Source organism: Lissotriton vulgaris, chromosome 11, assembly GCF_964263255.1.
Source record: "Lissotriton vulgaris chromosome 11, aLisVul1.2, whole genome shotgun sequence".
NCBI lineage: Eukaryota > Metazoa > Chordata > Amphibia > Caudata > Salamandridae > Lissotriton > Lissotriton vulgaris.
In genome coordinates this window covers 595,304,590-595,325,335 of record NC_141699.1, presented here as the reverse complement: position 1 = coordinate 595,325,335, position 20,746 = coordinate 595,304,590, and the positions used below count along the sequence as shown (strand labels likewise).

The following is a 20,746-nucleotide window of genomic DNA, read 5'->3' as shown; positions in this document are numbered from 1 at the left end:
TTTTTTTATATGAAACAACGGATATACCTGTAAGGGGTTCCCTTCCTCCTATTTGGCTTTATGCCAATCATATTGAAGAGTAGGATTATTTATCTGGGTGGGCCAAAACGTTTGGTCCAGATCCCAAGGTGCCTGAACAACTAAAGCTGTTTGAGAAGTCCCCTTGCGTTTTGGCTTATGTCTCTCCTTACTAGATTTTGTGACTTTTATAGGTTCCGTGCCCCCTAAGGTATCTTGTGATCCTAGTATTTCCCTTAGCCACACGTGTTCCATACTGCTTGTCTTTCTAAGAAGTGTGAGGAATTGAGGTTTATCAGCTTCTAGAATTACTTCTTCTGAAGATTATGAAGCACTCCAAACCCTATCCAGGCTTCTTGGCCATCTACCACTTTACATGGACTTTTGCTATGAGATACGTTTGTTGAGCCCCATGAACACATTGGATGCAGGCCTGTTTATTGAAAATAACCTGTTTGGGAAGAATCAAACTTTCTTTGATTACAGATTGCCTTCAACCTGAGTCCAATAAAACATTACCCCTCTTGTGGTTCATCTGTAGGCTCACATGGTAGCTAGGTCTCATCTCTTTAGTGTAATAAATGGGTTGGGGTAGATTGTTCAGTTCCAGGGGCTCTTTCTCCGTTTTTTTATTTCTGTAGAATTGGGCAATCTGACCCCATTTTTCGCATTCATAACATTGGGGACCTGAAGGAGAGGGGCCGTCTGCTTTTACTGCTCCATTTATCTCTTATTGGGGAGCCATGGTTTTCTTCTGGAATGTTCCCACATTACCTGTTGTTGGCTTAGGGCCTTTAACACAGTCTAGTATAAACTTTTGTGGTTGTGCCCTGGAAAAAGTAGTTGCTATTTTAATAGCAAGTTCCAAATTTAGTCCAGTATGCTACTTTAACCATTTTTGTGTCCTAAATGGTAGGGCTTCCAAGTATTGTTCCAGATACATTTTTGCCATTTCCTCTTTGTTAGACCTGAACCATTCAAGCAGCGTTTCCCCGGACTTTTTGCTTCCTCCTCCCGAGTTTTACTGCTTCTTTTGTGGTGGCCGTAAGGACTTTCCCACTGTAGATGCAGTAGAAAAGTGCACACACATCCCTCATAGCCCTTTTACGAAGTGGTGCACATTGGTACCAATGGTGTTTTTTCAGGGGCGTAGCTAGAGCTTGTGGCGCCCGGGGCTATCCCTCAGATTGCCGCCCCAGGGGAGGGGGCTGGGGAAAAAGGAACAAGAGACGCGTAGTATCGCCGCTAATAGTTACCTCTATCATGCAAGTTACATGCACATACATGACACGGTCCAAGGCTACACAGTTAAATACATTGGTGACCGGCAGTACAAAGGAGAACACACAGACTGCCACCATACTAACAGTTACGTTTGTGACATTTAATTGCAGCTCTCTCCAGCACCTGCACCTCCACATATGTAGTGGAATTCTTAAATCAAATATTGTAGCTTGAAGAACAAACTGACGACTTAACGTTCACTATAAGACAACACATCTTTGCTAACATGGATTTGTATGACTTGGATGCATTTCTCAGAATATGTATCTACAAATTGCAAAATGCTCTGACGTCATCCTGAACATTTCTTTGTAAATATGTATGTTTATTATTTGGAATCAATTCTCACCTTTTGTTGTAAAAAAAGAACTGTAGAGTACTTTAACGTCATCTGTGTGTGATATAAAATTTCAAATAAAGAAAAAAAACATAGAAATTACCAGCATTCGCAGGGTTCTATACTTTATTGAATGTTCTCCGACACCCCACTGTACAACCGGCGGCCATGTCTACGTTTCTGCAGTTGCAGGGCAATGCCTGCAATGTTCAGCTCATGGTTTGTGCACGTGGAGTGGCGCAGCTGGCACCGGAAGTACAGGTAACAGCAGGCCGGACATAAAGGAAGTCATAGCTGCCAAGGTTTCAGATTGCTAAGTGTGACATTTTTATAATGTCAGAGTAATTATGAGTGACATTCTCTCGAGCAAAATCCAGCACTGAATATGAAGCAAACATATAAATATTAGAAATTGCACCCAATTGAGAAACAAGAAACTACTGTTGCATGTGTAAAACCAAGCCATTTAGTGCACAAAAAGACATTAACATCAGAAATTACAGACTTTTGAGCAATGAGAAGCTCTAAAAGAATGTGGAAACTGTTGAAAAATCCTTGAAATAATAAGTCACTAAGCTACAGCTGCTTTTTAAGACGACTATTCCATATTCACACAGTGTCCAAATTGCTAGTTAGGCCCACATAGCTCTATGATTATAGAAGTCAGTAATGCCCACAGCACCAAATAGGGCTCAAATATGTTTCTCTCTAGTTACACACACAACCCACAGTGATTGTATTAATCAGTTGAGGTTTCATAAGGTAAACGTATTTAATGTGCATGATCTATGAACATCCTTAATTTAAAGTGTATCATGGTTAGTTTTATATATGGTTACCTGAAGAAGAAAGACCAAAATAGTTGAAGAACATTTTTCTCTCTAAGCCATGTGATGCCTTTGACCCCCTTAAGCACATTCTGAAAGGCATCAGGCATGAATATTCCCTCCAGGATAATATAGCTCTCATTCTTCTACGCTCTGCTGGACTATCACCTCTTGTGCCACCAGAAGCCCAGCGAGCGTCTTTGCCAAGGTTGTTGATCAGGTTGGCAAGTTAGCTGCACGCAGTGCTGAGAGAGAAGTAGCAGGTTGTAGGTGGCTGCACACCTCTCATCTAGGAAGGGCAGCCAGGGCCCCTGGGTCTGATAACTAGTCAGGCGCCTGAGAAGGTGGGGGCTGACAGGACTCGATACACAGACAGACTGCAGGGAAAACAACATCCTGCCAGCACAACTCTCCCTTTACAATAATCGAACATGCTTGCTAAGCTCCTGACCTGGCCTCTTTAATTTAGCAACTGGGAATATTTAACAGCTGCCAGCATTGGTCTTACACTGCAACACATCTGCTCTGCCAAATGCGATTCATCATAGTGCAGTTTATTAGAAATGTTTGCACAGCGCACAATACAGATCTCACAAGTTTGAATGTGCTTCTGAATAGAAGAAGGCCTGGTGAAATAAAGTATTTGCCCATGTCGGAAGGCAGATATGATTCTCTCTTCCTGCTTCCAGATGTCCCTGTTCAGACGTAACAAAATCACATGTTTGCATGCAGGTGATATTCTGCTGCTAAACGAGACGTACATTATTGGCGCACAATATCCAGATCACTAGCCTAAGAGTAGCATGCTCATTCTTAAACCGGTGAGTCTTTATAAACATAAAACTCAGGCATGTCCAATACAGACCTCTCTTAAAATGTTGGACTTTGAGACAAATAAAGGGAAAAGTTAGGTGTAACTTATCTCTTTAGGCCCCTTGCCCCGGCGGCTGTGAAATGCTCACCTGGGTGGGGGCTGTTGAGGCGGGCGTGAAAAACTTCCTCCTGATGACGCTCACTCCGTGTGCACTTTCTCCTCAGTACAGTGACTGTTTGTTGCCAGCCAGTGATCAGACAGCAGTTATAGTCGGGCAGCCTTGCTCTGAAAGAACATGCAGGGCACCGCATTCACGTGTTGCCCCTCTCCTGAAATGAATTGTCCGGATTTAATTTTTCTCACCTGACGACCCAGACCACGTGTTGCCAGCATGCCTCCTGGCAGTGGCCTTCATGATCGCTGGAACTAAAAAAACATGTCAAGAAGGTTCTGGCTTCCAGGAGACATAGCCTGTCCTCGGCGAGTCTGTTGTCCAGACAGTGACAGAGGTCTATCCTCCTGAGCGACCGCTACAAACACAGTCACTGGCTCCGTGTCATGATGCCCGGGGATTGAATGCAACCAGCATACGAGCGATTTTTGACGGCCCCGTTCGAGCAGAAGGCAGTTCTGCGAGTACCATGATTGCAGAGCTATTTAACTACTGTAACCAGCCCCTTGCTGCTTACTGTTCCTTCGAAAAAACAAACACCCCGCCTTTGGCAGAAGGATGTGACGTCACCTGGCGGCGCCAGTATGACTGTATCTAACTGGGCCCGTTAGTAGCCAATTGCGCTGCGCACTAGTGCCGCGCTTGCCACCTTAAAAACAGTGCCGCTTGGGGCGGTCCCCCGCCCCCCCCCCCCCCCCTAGCTACACGGGTGTGTTTTTTACGTACGAGACAGCCTGCCATTGCAGACTGGTGTGTGTTTTGCCCCGCTAGTGTTTCTGAACACATGTCCAGCCTGCCATTGCAGGCTGAGGTACGCTTTGCACCGATGGTGTCTCTGCATACGTGACCAGCTGCCATTGCATACTGAGGTGTGCGTTGCACTGTTGATATTTATAACTACGTGTCCAGCCTGCCATTGCAGGCTGGTGAGCACTTTGCACCGATGGTGTCTCTACATATGTGGCCAGCCTGCCAGTGGAGACTGCGGTGCTTGTTGCGCCAATAGTGTGCCTAAACCTGTGTCTAGCTTCCCATTGCGGACTGGTAAGCGCACTGGCACCGATGGTGCCTCTGAATATGTGTCCCGCCTGCCTTGCATACTGGTACTTCGGGCTGCAACAGTGGATTACAGTGGCGCAGCCTCATCATGTTTCCTATCATTGCCTTCGCCATGACAATCCCTTTCCAGTGGTAAAGGTGATTTATCATGTTTCACATAGAAATGTCACTACTAGAACCTGGGCATTTCTCTGTTCTAAAACTCTTTGGTGTGTTTTTTGCTTGGCTCTAGTCCACACTGGAGGTTGGGGGAGCACACCTGGGCATGCAACAGCTATAAAACACTAGGCATGCAACTGGAATGACAGACCGCTACCATTTTCTGGCCTAGATGGAGAGTTTGGAGGTAGAGGTTTTGACACTTGGCATCTGGAGCCAGATCATGACCCCACTAAAGATTAGGATCTGCATTCCACGGACTCATGACAGACAGGACTGAAATTCAAGGGAGACATATGTGGTTCAAAGGGAGACCCTTTAAACCACCCCCAACTTGAAAGACACTCTGTAGGATAAATAATCAACCACATTTTCTATGATCCAGGCCATATATCGGGGGTAGCAAGCCATCGGACTAAAAAGCTATGAAGAACATCACCCCGTTATCAAAAGGACGTGAATGTCGAAACACGCCTCTGATGCTTAAACGGGAGTTCAAAAACTCTTGAGACACATTATGGGGGAATCCAATTGAAACGAGTTCTGATTGCACCATCCAAGTATAAAATACTTTAGGACAGAACTGAAATATTACCTCTTGGAGTGAATAGAACATCGTCTTCTTTTAACCCCAACCCTAATAAGCGGATTGCGTTCTCCACTGTACATTGGGAGTACGCTCACTGAAGTGCTGTAGCACCAGTGAAATTAAAGCTGTGTTAAGGGGAATATACCTGTACTTGTCCTGATGAAGGTGGTCTTATTAAGAACTTACCACTGAAACGCGTCAACGCCCTACTTTGTTGTTAAATTTGGACAATTTAGCAGTTAACAGTGACAGGGAATCAAGACCCGTGCCCTCTGCTGTATATAATAGATCTTATTTAACACGTATATTACAGAGTTTATTGTCTATGTTTACTCTCCTTTAGGAACATTGTGTTCATTGAGAATTGTGTCACTTGATATGTGTTTTTTTAAAGTATTTTTAATATGTGTGCTATGATATAAATTGAATGATTGAACTGCTTTTTAAAATATTTTTTTATTAATTAAAATGCATATATTTTGTATAATTTGGTTTTTATATGTGCTTGAATACGTTCTGAGTGAAGGATGATATATGTTGGTTGAGTATTTGTGAAACATGAATGGCATAATATAGAATTTGACCAAAGGGAACCCTTTTTTTAAACTTCATGGATAAATAATCGTGCCACACTGCAGCAAAGGCTGATACACTTGTTGGGATGTGGGACCAGAGAACCTGGAACTACTTGGTTTACACTGCCTGAGGATTCTGTTGTGCACAAGCAGAATTACTGCCACTGAAAGAGACCACATGCCCTTCCTGAATAATGGGTGGTTTGGGGCAACTACCTGCTGCTGTGTGGCACCCAGAAATGAGCTCTCCAAGGGCTTGTTGAGCTTGCTCCCTGTTCTTTGGAGATTTCAGGGATATCAAGATCTCCTACGAGTGACTCCACCGTCTACCTGGGTCACCTGGAGAGCTGTGCGCTCTCAAGTGCCCACATCGCCGGCTGAAATCCAAATAGTAGCGCGGCGTGGACATCGAAGTCTTTTCCTCATCAAAGGTGTGTGGCCCCTGGATCGTGGGGACCTTGGCACGCTTAATCGACTTTATGGTGGTAAGCGCATTCTCAGGTTGCGGGATCCAAAGGGTCCCGCTTTGTCAGCCGTGCTGCATCTCTCTCGTGCAACACGCTGACTGCATGCTCATTGCGTGTGGTGTCCAATTCATTGGTTTCAACCCTAAGAGGTGAGGGTGTAATGGTAGTAGTATCTTATTCTACCTCGTGAGGCATTGCTAAACTTGCACCAATGTGTGTGACCGAAACTGTTTGATGTGACCAATACAACGTGTTAGTCCTATCGTCGCGCATCCGACATTGTGCCCGGATTGTCCAGTGCAACCAATATCACCGTGCACTGGACGTTGTGCCTCATTTCCAGGGAGGTGTGATTTTACAACACTTCATTGTGTGTGACCGATAAGGTTTGGTGCGAACCACATCATCGCGAAACAGACGTTGTGCCCAGATTGCCTGGGTGCAACTAATCATCGAATACGCAACAGGGTGCCTCTTCCTTCCGAGAGGCCCCCCTCCCCTGCTTCAGTCTTCATTCCTCAATTGTTCCCTTTCTAGCTCTCAGCGCGGCGGACCAACTGCCCTCTCCGCACCCGACCTTCCCTGACAACATTGTGGTGCCAGGTGGTATTGCCTAGCTAGGACGTGGGTGGTGAGATTGATTGACTGGGTTGGAGGAGCACTTCCGAGAATAATTTGAAGCGGTCAAGAGACTGTGTGACCCCCCTGTGCTTTGCAGCATTGTGCTGGTGCCGGAAGACCCTTGTGAACCCCTTTAGTGTGACCGACTATTGTCCTCAGCCCGTTCCTGCGCTGCATACTGTGGATGCACTTCTCGGGTGGCTGCCAAACCCCTTTTGCTGACTACCTCCTAATCGAACTTACTGCCCACCCCACCTGCTTCCCTGGGACCATGATTAGAGTGACTTTGGCTGCATTGGGGGAGGATGGGGTGTTTCCAATCAGGGGGTTGTAGGATAGTCAGGGTAAGTTGGAGGGTGGAGGGAGGCTTGGGGCCACAGGGACTGCTGCATGTTACCAATTGACCTGCTGGGTATCAGCAGCACAGCAAGTGGGGAATGGGTGCGTATGTGTGCGAGCATGTTACATATGGACCTGGCTGATATCCATTGCACGGGAGAGGAAGAGAGAGGGAGAGAGAGAGAGAGAGAGAGAGAGAGAGAGAGAATATTGCTGATGTCATTCGAACACGGCTTGGCTTAGTACAGCTAGAAATAATTCCAAATGTTATTTTACGCCCAGAAGTACATGATTTTAATTTCATGTTGATTATTATGTGTAAATTGAATACAAACGGTGTTTACACATCATGTATGAAATTTGTTTTGTGACGCTCGTGTAGCGCCCGGGGCTCTTCTAGTTACGCCTGTCCTTCTGCTAATTGATGAATAACATTCTACGGGGCTCTTCTAGTTACGCCTGTCCTTCTGCTAATTGATGAATAACATTCTACATCTTTTATCAGCTGCAGTATCTCACTTCTGACACCAAGTGTAGGAGGATGCTTCAGGTATATCAGAATAATATTCAAGAAACACTCATGGGTTCTTTTATTGATCTTAATTTTTCCTTAGTCTCATTTATGCACTATGATGTCCTAGGCCTCTTTTGGCTGAAGTACGTTTTTTCTACCAATTAGGGTTATTTCCTTCAGGGACGGTTGAGCTTCTCCTCTTCTTAATTTTCATAGTCATTTCTCCCTCTTTTTAGGTGCAGAAGTAGCCAGTCCGGAGTTCCTTGAGGAAGAACAAACACAGCACAAGTGAGTATACTGCTTTACATTTGTGATTTCCTTCCTCACTTCTTTATTCGACACAGTTATTTTTTATCTTTCTTGCTCTTTTACGCATTTTTTTTCTGTCTACCTATCTTTTTTTCTTCATGACCGCTATCTTTACGGTCTCCCCACCAGGTCTTACAAGATTATCAATGCTGGATTTACTCACTCTCTCAGCTCCTTTTCTTATGTAGAAATTCTATTTTAATTATCTGGTTCTGACCTCATAGCAATCTTTTCTTTCTTGGGTGAAAACGTAAAACGACTTTACTGCACCAGATAAACAAAAACAACCTGCTCTTAAATCTCCTGGGATATGTCCCCCTATTCCGTTATGTCTTCTGTTTCTGGGTGGTTTCATCATAGATTATGGATATTGTGATGAAGAAGAAGCCAAGAGAAAATGTGATTCTCCTCTCGCCAGTCGCAGCTCAGCTGGCTGGAGTAGAATCCACACACAATAAATGTGTTCTACAGAACCTTCCTAGGTGAGAGTTCTACCCAGGTTGACGTAACCATGCCAACACACCCACACACATCACTACAGGCATCGGTGGGGATATTCACATTTATTTTCCCTGTGACAGATTTAGTGTTATTGGGCTGGTTGTGCCCGCTTTCCCCACCACTCGCCTGCCAACCCTGTACTCGAGCACTCACCTATGCTAGCCACGCTGTCGAGAATTATGGTGGGACCGAGTGCCTCTCCAGAAGGATCCCTCTTCAGAATTCACATAAGCGCTCATGGAGACCTCCTCTTCCACAGGCAGTGTCTCTGGTCCGGCAGTTCTCTTCCAACTGCTCGTTTCTACTCTTGTCTTGCATTTCTCTCGCCGTCCGTGCTCTCGCTCACAACTTTTTTGTCTTTTGGCCAAGTGTTACAATAAAGAAGGATCCATAGTCTGTAGGTGTAGTTCAGGATCATAACTTTATTTCTTCTTCAGATCCATGAGATAGAGTAGAGACCGACTAGAGACCAAGTAGAGACCCCACTAGGAGCAGTTCCACTGCTCAGCCCTTCATGCCAACTGACATCTCCTTACTGTTCAACCCTCCCAACAATCCAATGACATCATCAAGGGCCAAGCAGTACAGCAGGGGGAAAGCACAGGGAGGATGGACAAGACATGTTACATTACAACACCAAGCCTCACCTTTTCTGTGTCCTTCTCCTTTCTTTATGTCCATCTTGGGTAGATACTGTGCGAGAGGAAACAAAAGTCTTTCCTTTGTGTTTATTTTATTTCTATGCTGTAGACCTTCTTTCCTTTTCAGGTGTCGCTGGGCCATTGTCCTCCCCCTCTCTCCCCAGGCCCAGTGTTAAAGCCCATTTAGGTAGATTGTTTGCTTTTTGCTGACTGTAAATTCCTATATGTTTGTAATTTTATGGCTGCATGCCTGATAGTTGCCTTGTTGGAAAACGAATGCTCAATATAGTAGCTCTGAGGTAGTTATGGTGGCAAGCGTATGATAAAAACTAATAGGCCTTATTCGTTAACTAGGAAACCTTTTGGACCGATGCCATGGGTCTGATCTATTTATTATGAAAAGTTATGACAGAAGTGGTAGGCCTGGCATATTCATTGTGAAAAGCATTTGGTAAATCCAATAGGCCTGTAAGAGTGGATAGTTATCACGCTGGGTGAAATGATATAGACAGGTATTTTATTATTTGGAATCGGACAGCTTACCATGGTGGACAAGTGTTTTCTTGTTAGCAACTTGCTCCTGAAAAACGCTAGGGCTAGGTGACTGTCACTGTGATAATCTTTGTTATCCCCAGGTGTAGTAAGGTGGAAGAAATTAATGATAAAACACCTTGTAGTGTTTAAAATGAAGGTTTATTCCACTGCAGCAGACCCACGACAGCTCGCCAAGGCAGCAGGTCAGTCAATGAGTGGGATCTCTTAACAATCTAGAATCTCTGTAACAGTGAACTCATACATTCCAATAAGAACATACCTTTACAGCATACACCTAACAAAGCACAGTGCTAAACAACATATACAACCCACATACTTACACCGGCTTAGGAAGAGTTGTACTTTTCAACTGCAATTATATATATTTGTAATTTTATCCTTGTATGCCTTATTGCTGCCTTGAGGGAAAGTTTATGCTGATAAATTGGGTCTGTGTCTTTTATGGTAAGACAATAATAAAGGCAGTAGACCTCATTGGTTCACTGAGAAAAGTTATGTTAGATGTTTTGGGTCTGATCTTCTAAAATTATGTACTGCTATAAAAATGTGATAGTCCTGCCTGGATTAATTGTTGTGGAAAGTGTTTGTTTTAGCCATATTCATCTTTAAGCGGTACAAAAGGGGGTGGTGATGGACGGAGCATTCGAACCAATCAAACACTCACACCCAGTCAACAGATCTGGGTTTAATCCATCACCGTTCTTTAGCCCACTCTGCCACCCCAGTTCAGACATGGTCATATGCAAATCAGTCTGACCCTGTGCCTCATGGGAACAGCCCAGCCCGAACTGCCAAGCTATGCCTTCCCTGGACCGGAAACAAGCTTCCGAGGACAGGTTTCTGGCATTTCAGCCGTCTTCAGCTCGGCTTGCTTGAATCCAGTGGCAAAGTGAGCAAGGGACTCACGTCTGAGCATACCCTGCCAACTTATGGCAAACAAAGCGCCTCGCTCACTCACCGGGCTCGCCGCCTGCCTGGTGGGTCGTCACGGCAGATGCAAGTGGGCTCCGCTCGATTTCCTCACAGTGGGGGTCCTCGCTCGCGGCCAATGCGGGTGGGCTCCGCTCGGCTGGCACTTCTCCCCCACGGCTCTTCCACACAGGGGCGGCTTAAGGCGGGCCCACGAGGTGCGGGGTGGGCTCTCGCGACCTCGTCTTCACGCCTGGGGCTCTTCACATACCCCGCCTGCAAATCACCATTTCTCGCCCGGGCTCGTTACACGCCTCACGCGAGCTGAGCAGGCGCGTCTCATGCCTTCTCCAGGGGGTGCCCTCAGCACAGGCAGCTTTCTCCCCCTTTTTCCATCTGCTGGGCTGCTGCACGCATGGGCACATCCCACCCTCGTCACCAATGTGGTATTTGGGCCCTAGCCCCTCATACTAATGTAAAGGAGGTGACGCAGACACAGGCACTGTAGTTAGTTAACTGGCCATGAGCACGTGCGCTCAGCCCCTTTTATTTGCAGGGTCATCTGACTGATGACGCCTGTGGTGGGTGGGTGTTTAGTGTGTGATACAACATGCTGGAACACTAGAACGTATCCCACGATACTACAAGTATGAGTGAGGCTGGTCTAAAACCCCAGTCCACCCCTCCTTCTGCTCTCTGCTGGCAACAATCGAGCGCTTTAACGTTTAATATACACTGCTTCATAGCAGATACACTGAGCGCCGAGCAGAAGAAGCGTCCAGTGCTTGTTTAAAAATGTTTTATTCAAGTCTCCAAATGCCAACAGCCCCGACTAGCTGTGCCAATGTTTTTTTCTTCTTTTTTTAATGTTCAACCCAACTGAGGAACTGACGTGCCTGGGCTGCACCGAGGGAGGACCTGCTCTGTGGAAACCCTGGTTGATGCAGCAGTTGAAGACGGGAACGCCCTCAGCAGGAATCTGCTGCCAGGGGCTGAGTTCTGTGCCCAGGTGTTTGCCCAGCAGATCTCCTTGGGCTGCGAGTGCAGTGTGCACTGTCAGCAGGCTCCCGGCCTCTTCTGCTCGGTAATTCGGAACAAGCCTCACCCCGGGGACATATAGTTTCCTCACGAGTTTCTTGTTTAGATTCCCAGGGCTTGTTTCTTTCCATATATGTATCTCTCAGTCCAGGCAACGTTGCCGCTGTAGTAAACCATGTGCCCAGCTGTTTAATGCCCTAAATCACAGCATAACCCCTGAAAATCCCTTATCTTCCCTGACATGTCATGTGAACTTGAGCACATGAGGTCTGTTCACTGATTACTATGCTGTCCTATGGGATGCGCGTAAAACCCCTGACCACCCTCCCCAGCATGCAGGTCCGGATAGATTCCAACCATTGAGGAAAGCCTGACTCGCAGGCTGCTTGCCCCAGCCCCACCAGCTCGTCAGGGGTACTAGGCTGACCAGAAATCTGCGGCTCTACCAAAGATTTTAAAAACGCCCGGTGAAGACGTGCACCAGCAGAGGTGGTGGGCGCTTCCTTCCCAGTCCTACTGTGACTCCTGAAATCTCTGTTAACAGGACTGATGATTCGGACTTTCATCCTTTTGAGGTCAAACAGTGCAAACCATTGAATTGATGAGTCGCATCGCTTATTGAAGGCCCGAGGGAACTCACAAGGTGGACCCCTGGCTCTGCCTCTCGACACAATTTGATCCTGGGCTGCTAGCTATCTCCCTGTGGCTTGACAAGTTAAGGTCTTCTGCAGGCCTGGCCTTGAGATCCCCTCGGTTTGCCCTGCTCTCTCCTTGAATCACTCCTGGCCTATTGTGGCAGGCTTCCAAAGACAGTACAAAATAGATTAAATTCAGGCTTCGGACACACAGATAAGGTCTAGGAGTGCGTCAGACGGGGAGGGGGGGGGTCTTTGATGGCAATGTGGCCCCAGGGCACAGGGCGGGCGGGCCATCCTCTGTCTGGCAAACACTTCCATGCCTCAGGCCCGCGGGACGCCTTTGCCTGCACCCCTGCAGCCAATGAGACCCTCATTAGGGTCCCTCACAGCAGTCATCTCAGAAATCAGGGTTACGGCATCGTGGGGCACTCCGGGGCCACACCGGTCCTTAAACACCAGGATTCATCTTAAAATACCCATGTGGCGCAGACTCCTTTCACCCAATGGCCTGTTACCAACCCTGCTGTGCACTCAAGGTGGCCGCCTTACGGCACTCGGTTTGGTCTCAGGACAGGCTTTGGACCCAAAAGCAGTAAACAGCTACCCTGGGAACCTCCCTACCCCGCCGGCACGAACCCCAGTCCTTGCCTGTCGCCCCCAGTGAATGGCCCCCTGCCCAGCTCCCCTCACACACAGCGCCCCCTGGTGGCCGTGTCCGGTAGCCAGGGACTGCACAAGACCGTCTAGGTAAACTGGTCCCCTTCCACCTGTGGTTCGAGCACAGCATGCATTGTCGGTGTTTAGTCGCCCCTTCACGGTTCTGGGACACCGGTGCTAATGCACCTAATGTACTAATAGTTTCTAGGAGAGGTGTATAGGGCGTTAAGTCAATTGTCCTGGTGCAGGCAATGAGCCTGTCCACTGGTTGAGCTGCTCAGTAAATTATTGGACCGTTAACTCTGTTAGGGGCCTTGATGCCAATGCTCCGCCTGCACAATTGTCCCCCCCACCCCAACGCCCCACCCCCCCCACGACCCTATGCTTGGCAGACGTTCCTTAACTTATGCAAGAGCAAGGACAGTATATATTTAGCAAATTGTCCGATGCTTGTTTATCTAGCGGTAATGCAAGTAGTATAGAACATATACATCTATTTTAGAGATTGGTGTAATTGATAGGGTGTTTATTATGGTAGATGTATTGTAATGCCCATTGACGGTACTGCTTTGGTAAAAAAGCAGCAAAACATGCTAGTATAATTATAATAACTGGTATTTATTCCAACGAACACGCGCCTACAAAGAATACATATGGGCATTGGGCACACAACGTTAACTACTACTAGACACACGTCAATCGGGGCTTCTGGGATCAGGTCAGCTTCTTTCTTCTGAGGTAAAGTGAGTGTAACCAGGAAACTGAAAGGCAGCAAGGAGCGATTTCTCAAATGAACCTGTACTATGATGAGGTATGGTATTTGTGTTTTGTGCCGCAGTCTCAAATTATACCTCAAATTATACTCTGTTTTCTCTTATAACTACACACTTGTCACTTTCCTCTTGTGCACTTTTGACTACCTCATGTATTTTTGGTTGCTCACAATTTTTACTACCTCAAGTATTTTGTTTGCTCACAATTATCACTATTACCTTTACTACCTCATGTATTTTTGGTTGCTCACAATTTTTACTACTACCTCAAGTATTTTGTTTGCTCACAATTGTCACTTTTACCTTTACTACCTCATGTAATTTTGGTGGCTCACAATTTTTACTACCTCATGTATTTTGTTTGCTCACAATTGTCACTATTACCTTATGTAAGTAACGTTTGCTTTTGTAATCTGCTCTTTAGTAATGTTTCTCATTATGTTTCATTTCTGTTCCTAATGTGAAGCGCTCTGACGCCTTCGGGTAAAGTCCGCGCTATATAAAAATGCATAAATAAATAATAAAATAAATAAATAAATTGGGTAACGTCAAATTGCACTGGCTTCGCTAGGCACGCACAGACGTGAATTGTGTTGATATCGCAAACACAAGGACACACAGTTGTGTGTGTAAAACCTTACTGGTTTAGCATGTTATTGTTCTATTGCTATATTCCGCCTACACAAGTTTAAGGTATATGTACACACACACACGTACTTACACATCCGTCATGACAGATACAGCATCCGCCAATGCAGGAGGCCCCGGTTCAGCACTGCCTTTCTTTCTATGTCTTAGTCCACCGCCATTCTCCCATGGGAACCTTTCTCATGTCTTCGAACACACAGATAAGAGTGTCAGAGGGAGGGGGGGGGTTCTTTGTTGGCAATTTGGGCACAGGGCGTGGCTTCCTCTGTCTAGCAAAAACCTCCATGTCTCGAGCCCGCGGGACGCCTGTGCCTGAACCCCTGCAGCCAACGAGACCCCCACTAGGGCCCCTCACAGCAGGCATCTCAGATGTCAGGGTTATGGCACCGTCGGGCCCTCCGGGGGCCACATCGGTCCTCTAAAAACTCTCTTGTACCCCTCTAACATTTCACACTACTAAGCCTTTAAAACACCTCTTCATCCACACTAACACTATACTACAACTCAAACACTATAAACATATACTACTAAATAATATTTGCTTTCTTTAGTTAATTTACTTTTTTACACCCCTAAGGCTCAATATAAATTAAGATAATTTAGTATATGCTCATAAGTGTAATTTATATGCTTAGACCTCTAAGCTCATAAACAAACTAGTAGGAAATGTTAAAAAAATAGATTATTTTGTACAAAACCCAATATACAAGTCTCTGTGTATTTGGTAAATCATAAATTAACATACTATTACAAAACAAATGCAAGACATTAATTTGCAAATTAAATATAAAGGAAATCTACATAGCTACCAGGACGTAACAATACATAAAAGTTGTATACAACCTATCCCCTACATTCAACTAAACCTCTAATAACACTCTTCTAAACCTACACTAACACTGTTCTATACATATAATACCCCAACTCAACACATCTTCTAAATATCTAATCCTGTACTAACCATCTACCACTCAAACACTCAAATAACCCTCCTCAAACACTCTACTATTGCTCTACCCATCTTATACTCCTTATCTACCCTTATAACCCTATACACATCGATTTGGACTCTAACTCTCCTTCCCTTCTACACCTCTAATACCCCTCTACTAACATTATATCCCTCTACAATTCCTCTTCTAACACTCTAATAATACTATAACCCTCTACCCTTATACCCTCTTCTACACCTCAAATAAGCCTCTACCATTCTAACACAACACTATTATTACAAATATCACTGTCTACCCTTCTAACCATATAAACAAATACCCCTCTAACATCACTCTAATAACACTCTAGTACCCCTAGAACCTTTTACACTATTTACACTTTAATAGCCCTCTTCATCCACGATAACACTCTACTACAACTCTAGCTTTCTACTACAACTCTAACACTATAAACATATACTATATATTAATATTCACTTTGGTTACTTTCTTTACTTTAGTACACCCATAAGGAAAAATATATATTATGATAATTTAATATATGCTATTTAGTGTACGTTAAATGCTTTTACCTCTAAGCTCATAAGCAAACTAGTAGAGTAAGTTTAAAATAAATAAATATTGTGGGAAACAAAAGATTTTAATTAGTTACTCATAAGATTACATACTATTATCATGCATTACATTGCTTTCCTAATTAAACACAAAGAAAATATCCATAGCTACCACTACGGCAACTTTAAATAAAAGTTGTGTACAACCTATCACCTACATTCAACTACCCCTCTAATAACACTAAAACTCTTCTACACCTATACTACCCCAATTCTACCTGTATACTACAAAACTAATCCTTTACTACCCCTCCAACACTCTACTAACGGTCCTCAAAAAATCTAATATCGCTCTACACATCTTGTACCAATCATCTACCCTTCTAACCCTATACCCATCTACCTCTTTACTACCATTCTAGCACTAAAATACCCCTCTAACACTCTACTAACCCTATAGCCCTCTACTATCACTCTTCTAACACTCTACTATAGTATAACCTTCTACACTTATACCCTCTTCTAACCCTATACGACCCCTCAAACCTCCTAAAACAACCACATAATTACTTAACCCATATTAATAAAACAATAAATAACACAAACACAACACATAATACAACTCACTACACACAAAAAACATATAAAAAATACCTTACATAAAAAAACGAGACCTATTGGCTATGCCAATGCTTGTTCCCATAGTCTCGGGCTATTTGTCTCGCGTGAGCATGTAGTGCACTGGCTAATGATTCAATTTAGCTACTGTAATGCAGCATTCTGATTTAGCACCTTCGGTCTTTAGCACCTACGGTGTGCCCAAAAGCTGCATTTAGCAGCATATTTTATCTGCTACACCTGCTTCCTTCAATCTGTCTGATTGCAATCACCATGATCAGCTATATAAATCCAAGCATATTCTCCCAATTGTGTTCTGCTGTTCCACCTACCTCTGCCCTCCTCTCAAAAAGAGAATATAGGAAGATTAGTAACTTCCCTACGCTCCACCTCCTTACATCAACAAAGATGTTTTGGGATTGCCCTCAAAGAATCTTTTTGGAAAAAAGGAAAAAAAACTTGGATGCACACTACTGCCTGTTATAGATGCTCTACTACAATAAAATTACTATCTATGAATGTATTTTGAAGACACTGGAAGAGCACTGCTTCTGGCAGATTATTGAGGTTGACAAAGTGCATAAACCTTGATAACTGATTTTCACTATTTGGAAAAACACTGGAGAATACCCATTGTAATCTTAAACAATAAACACTGAAAAAAGGACAGCCTATTCATAGGTCAGTTTGATACTTCTTGAATCCAAAAATGTTTGCAGTAGCAAAGACTATCATTCTAACAGCAGGTTGATATTTGCAAAATTAAGACAGTCTACCAGTCTTTGCAAGTTTGTGTCACTTACTATCTCCTTAACAGAGATGTGGTTTGGGCGGTGCTGGGCGGTGCAGTTAGAGTTCTTGAAATAGAATAGATGACCCAATGCTTGGAGCACCAAACCTCAGGTGCACAGCCCTTGAACAGGCCCGTAGTCCAATATGAATCCATTAACTCTTCCACCGAACATTTTTTTCTCTTTTTTTTAAAAAACATTTTCATCCATTTATAGTCCAAGTTTAAACTCGTTCAAAAAGGTGAAACGTGATATTCAGATCTTCCGTGTTTTATTCGCCTTACAATAATTCCAACAAGTACAATCCACAATGCCTTTTTGTTCACAATTAAAATCCAAAATTTCATCCATGATGTAACTCACCTAATGCATTTCGAGAGCAAAATCTCTTCTTCAGCGGTAAAATGAAACCTGAAAATTAGAAACAAAATAGTCAGAGTCCAAGTAAAATATTTTGTTCATCCAACAACGCTCTCACTGTGATTCTGTGATGCTTAAAACTGTGTGTTCACCATTAAGTGATACTTATAACGGGAAACATCCTTTACAACGCAACTTTTACAACGCACTACCATTACGACGCAACTTTTACAATGCACGTCATTACAACGAATTGCGCTGGAGGGCGCTCTAGGATATGGAATAGTTTAATTACTATCCATCACCTTCCCCACTATTCACGGGGACTGGAGTTGGAATAGTAAATGAAACTATTCACTATCCAGCGCCCCCCAACGCAATTCGTTGTAACGACTTGCGTTGTAACAGTTGCGTCGTAATGGGTTGCGTTGTAAAAGCATGCGTTGTAATGACATACATCCCTTATAACATGAGAGACGTTTCAAGTTTGAACATTCGTCATCAACCATCCCCCATGTGTTACCTTTATGTTGATAAAACGCACTGAAAAAACAACTGCGTACTAACCAGCAAACATAAACAGACTCACGTATTTAAATCACGCAGAGACTCCTGACTCAAATATGTACCCATGTGCAAATTCCAAAGTAATCAAATATAGCGGAAAACGCTACTACTAAGAATGAGTCTGATGTCGAATACAAACTCCATTAGGCGCAATATGGAGTGAAAAGTCCAAACGTTGCCACTTCACCAAGGCGTTATCCACGTAAGACGGAACCGGATCCACCCAGCCCTTAAATGCCTACTCGATTAACTAATGTCTCGTGACCTACTGACTAAAATAAACAAAATACTCTTCTCCAACTTCCTAACGAAATCAACTGACCTACTTTGTGAGTATTAATAAGTAATATGAATGCTAAATACAATCTTACGATGTTTTTTTTTGTTGAAAGACAAACATATTCTTCACTTAATACTCACACCATACAGACATATTTGTTTTGTGTTATGTTATATGTACCAACTAGATACGCGACCAATCGCAACTACCCATACGTTCAATGTTATATGTACGCAAGCACGGAGAGCAGACAAGCGAAGACTGTGAAACCAATCGCTCATCCACAATCGAACATAGTACTTACCGCTAGCTGTATGCCCCAATGTGAAAGTCCGCGAAACCTGATATTTGTTATTTGTCACACCGTATTTTGTAATATGTAAATACCAATAAAAATAAATGTAAAAAAAAAGAAATCACTGATGTGTTTAAAGTATCTCTCCAACAATGAAACATGAAATAATATGCAATAAAACATTTACAGGAATATCAGCGTTTCAACTTGATTATACATACTTTTATTCCAATATTGTAGGGTACAAATTATAGGAAGGGCAGAACATTTGTAATGAAGAGATGAGTAACAGAATACACTCCCCCAGTGAGAGTTCTACCACCTTTGGCGCCAGCTCAGACGATTGCAGGAACATGGGCTTGTGTCTTGACCACTAGAGTTGAACAGAGTGAGAGACTTGCTTGGTTGGTGCTTGTCTTTGGCAGTTGTGACCTCTGGGCCTGGTGCAGCCGGGTGCTCGTCTTTGCCAGTTGTGGCTTTAGGTCATTTGGAGACGGATGCTTATGTTTGGTAGTGGTGATGGCTCTTCATCGTGGTACACCAGGGGCTATGGCTGCTCCAGTTCTTTGGGCATACTGCAGTGGTGTCAGATGGCATGATGACATTCTGGCTGATAGCTTATTTTATGCAGTTGATTACAGGAACTTCACTGGGAGATGTGAGGCCTTTTCACGCCTTGGGTCAGCACCAACTTCACTCTCTGGTAGTCTGCTACATCAGGGTGCTTCACTTGTCAGAAACACACTGGGCATCTCTTCCTGGACATTTTTTAGTAAGTGCCCTTTTTGTCATGGTGACCCCCCTCACATTTTGCTCTAGATGCTGTGTATATAGATCTGGAACCAGGCCCAAGTGCCAGTGCTTTTTACCTTAAACTGGAGCTGTTGAATTGGTACACCTAATTTGGCAAGCACCTATCACTCCTTGTAAGTCCCTAGTATATGGTAGCAGTGGTACCCAGGGCAGGGTGATAAGAGGGGTCACCAGAGCTGCAGCACTTTATTGTGCCAACCTGCGTGACCCAAGTAAAAGTATGACTGTAGGTCTGCCATTGCAGCCCTGCATCAGCAGCCTGTTTTCTCAAGAAGAGCTCTGCACACACCATGTTCTGCGGAGCCACACCACTGCCTTAATGTAGATTAGGTCACTGTTAAGGTTGTCCTCCTAAGCCCGGGAGGTAGAGTGCATTATGTTAAAGGTGTGGATATATATATGTTCATGCATATATATCCCTACAGTAACTCTGTAAAGCGAGGTTTTACTATAAGTGACCGGCAGTCCATGAAGTAACATGGGCTGGCTACCAGGCAAACTCAAGATAGCCAGCTCCTTTATGGAACAATCAAATTGTGTCCTGTTTAGTATCAAACACTGTGCTTTTTCACCCTCAACGTTCTTGGGTTGAGGGTGAACTAGAATGCACCTGGGTGCCACCCTGCGTGAGTCCCCCCCCCCCCCAGCTCCAGTGCCTTGACGGGCTTCCCCAAGCCATTTGCCACCAAGACAAGAGTGTGCTCGCACTTCCCCAGGACAGCGATAAAGGCCAGGGCTGGGAGGAGGTCACATGTCTGCCCTCCCGGGATGGCTCTTGCTTACAGTCATCAAGGCAGTGAGCCTCAAAGGCTTTCAATGCCCTTGATATGTAATTACATTGTCCCCCACTTGAGGACAAAGCCCTTCATGCCCTATCCAGCCCAACAGGCGGGGAAATTAGTTATTCAGGAGGTGTATACCTCCTAAAAGACTAACCACACTTTTAGGGTGGGCTAGGAGATCGGTACACCCAAGGAACGGTCCTGCCATTTTGAAAAGCCATAAAATAGAGTATTCTGGATAGCAGAGTAATGTACATCCACAGGATGTTGTCACTACATGGGCGGGTTA

The 20,746-nt window shown here is 44.4% G+C and overlaps 1 protein-coding gene across 4 annotated transcripts in view; it reads left to right on the top strand.

Annotated features, from left to right (window-relative positions):
- The window catches only part of LOC147683199 (outer mitochondrial transmembrane helix translocase-like), a 230,258-nt gene that overhangs the window by 21,239 nt on the left and 188,273 nt on the right, over window positions 1-20,746 (top strand). For all 4 annotated transcript variants that reach the window (XM_086944802.1, XM_086944804.1, XM_086944805.1 and 1 more), the window contains exon 2: window positions 8,012-8,063. The gene's annotated coding sequence lies outside the window, so the exon portion shown is untranslated. The remainder of the gene's footprint in view (window positions 1-8,011; window positions 8,064-20,746) is intronic.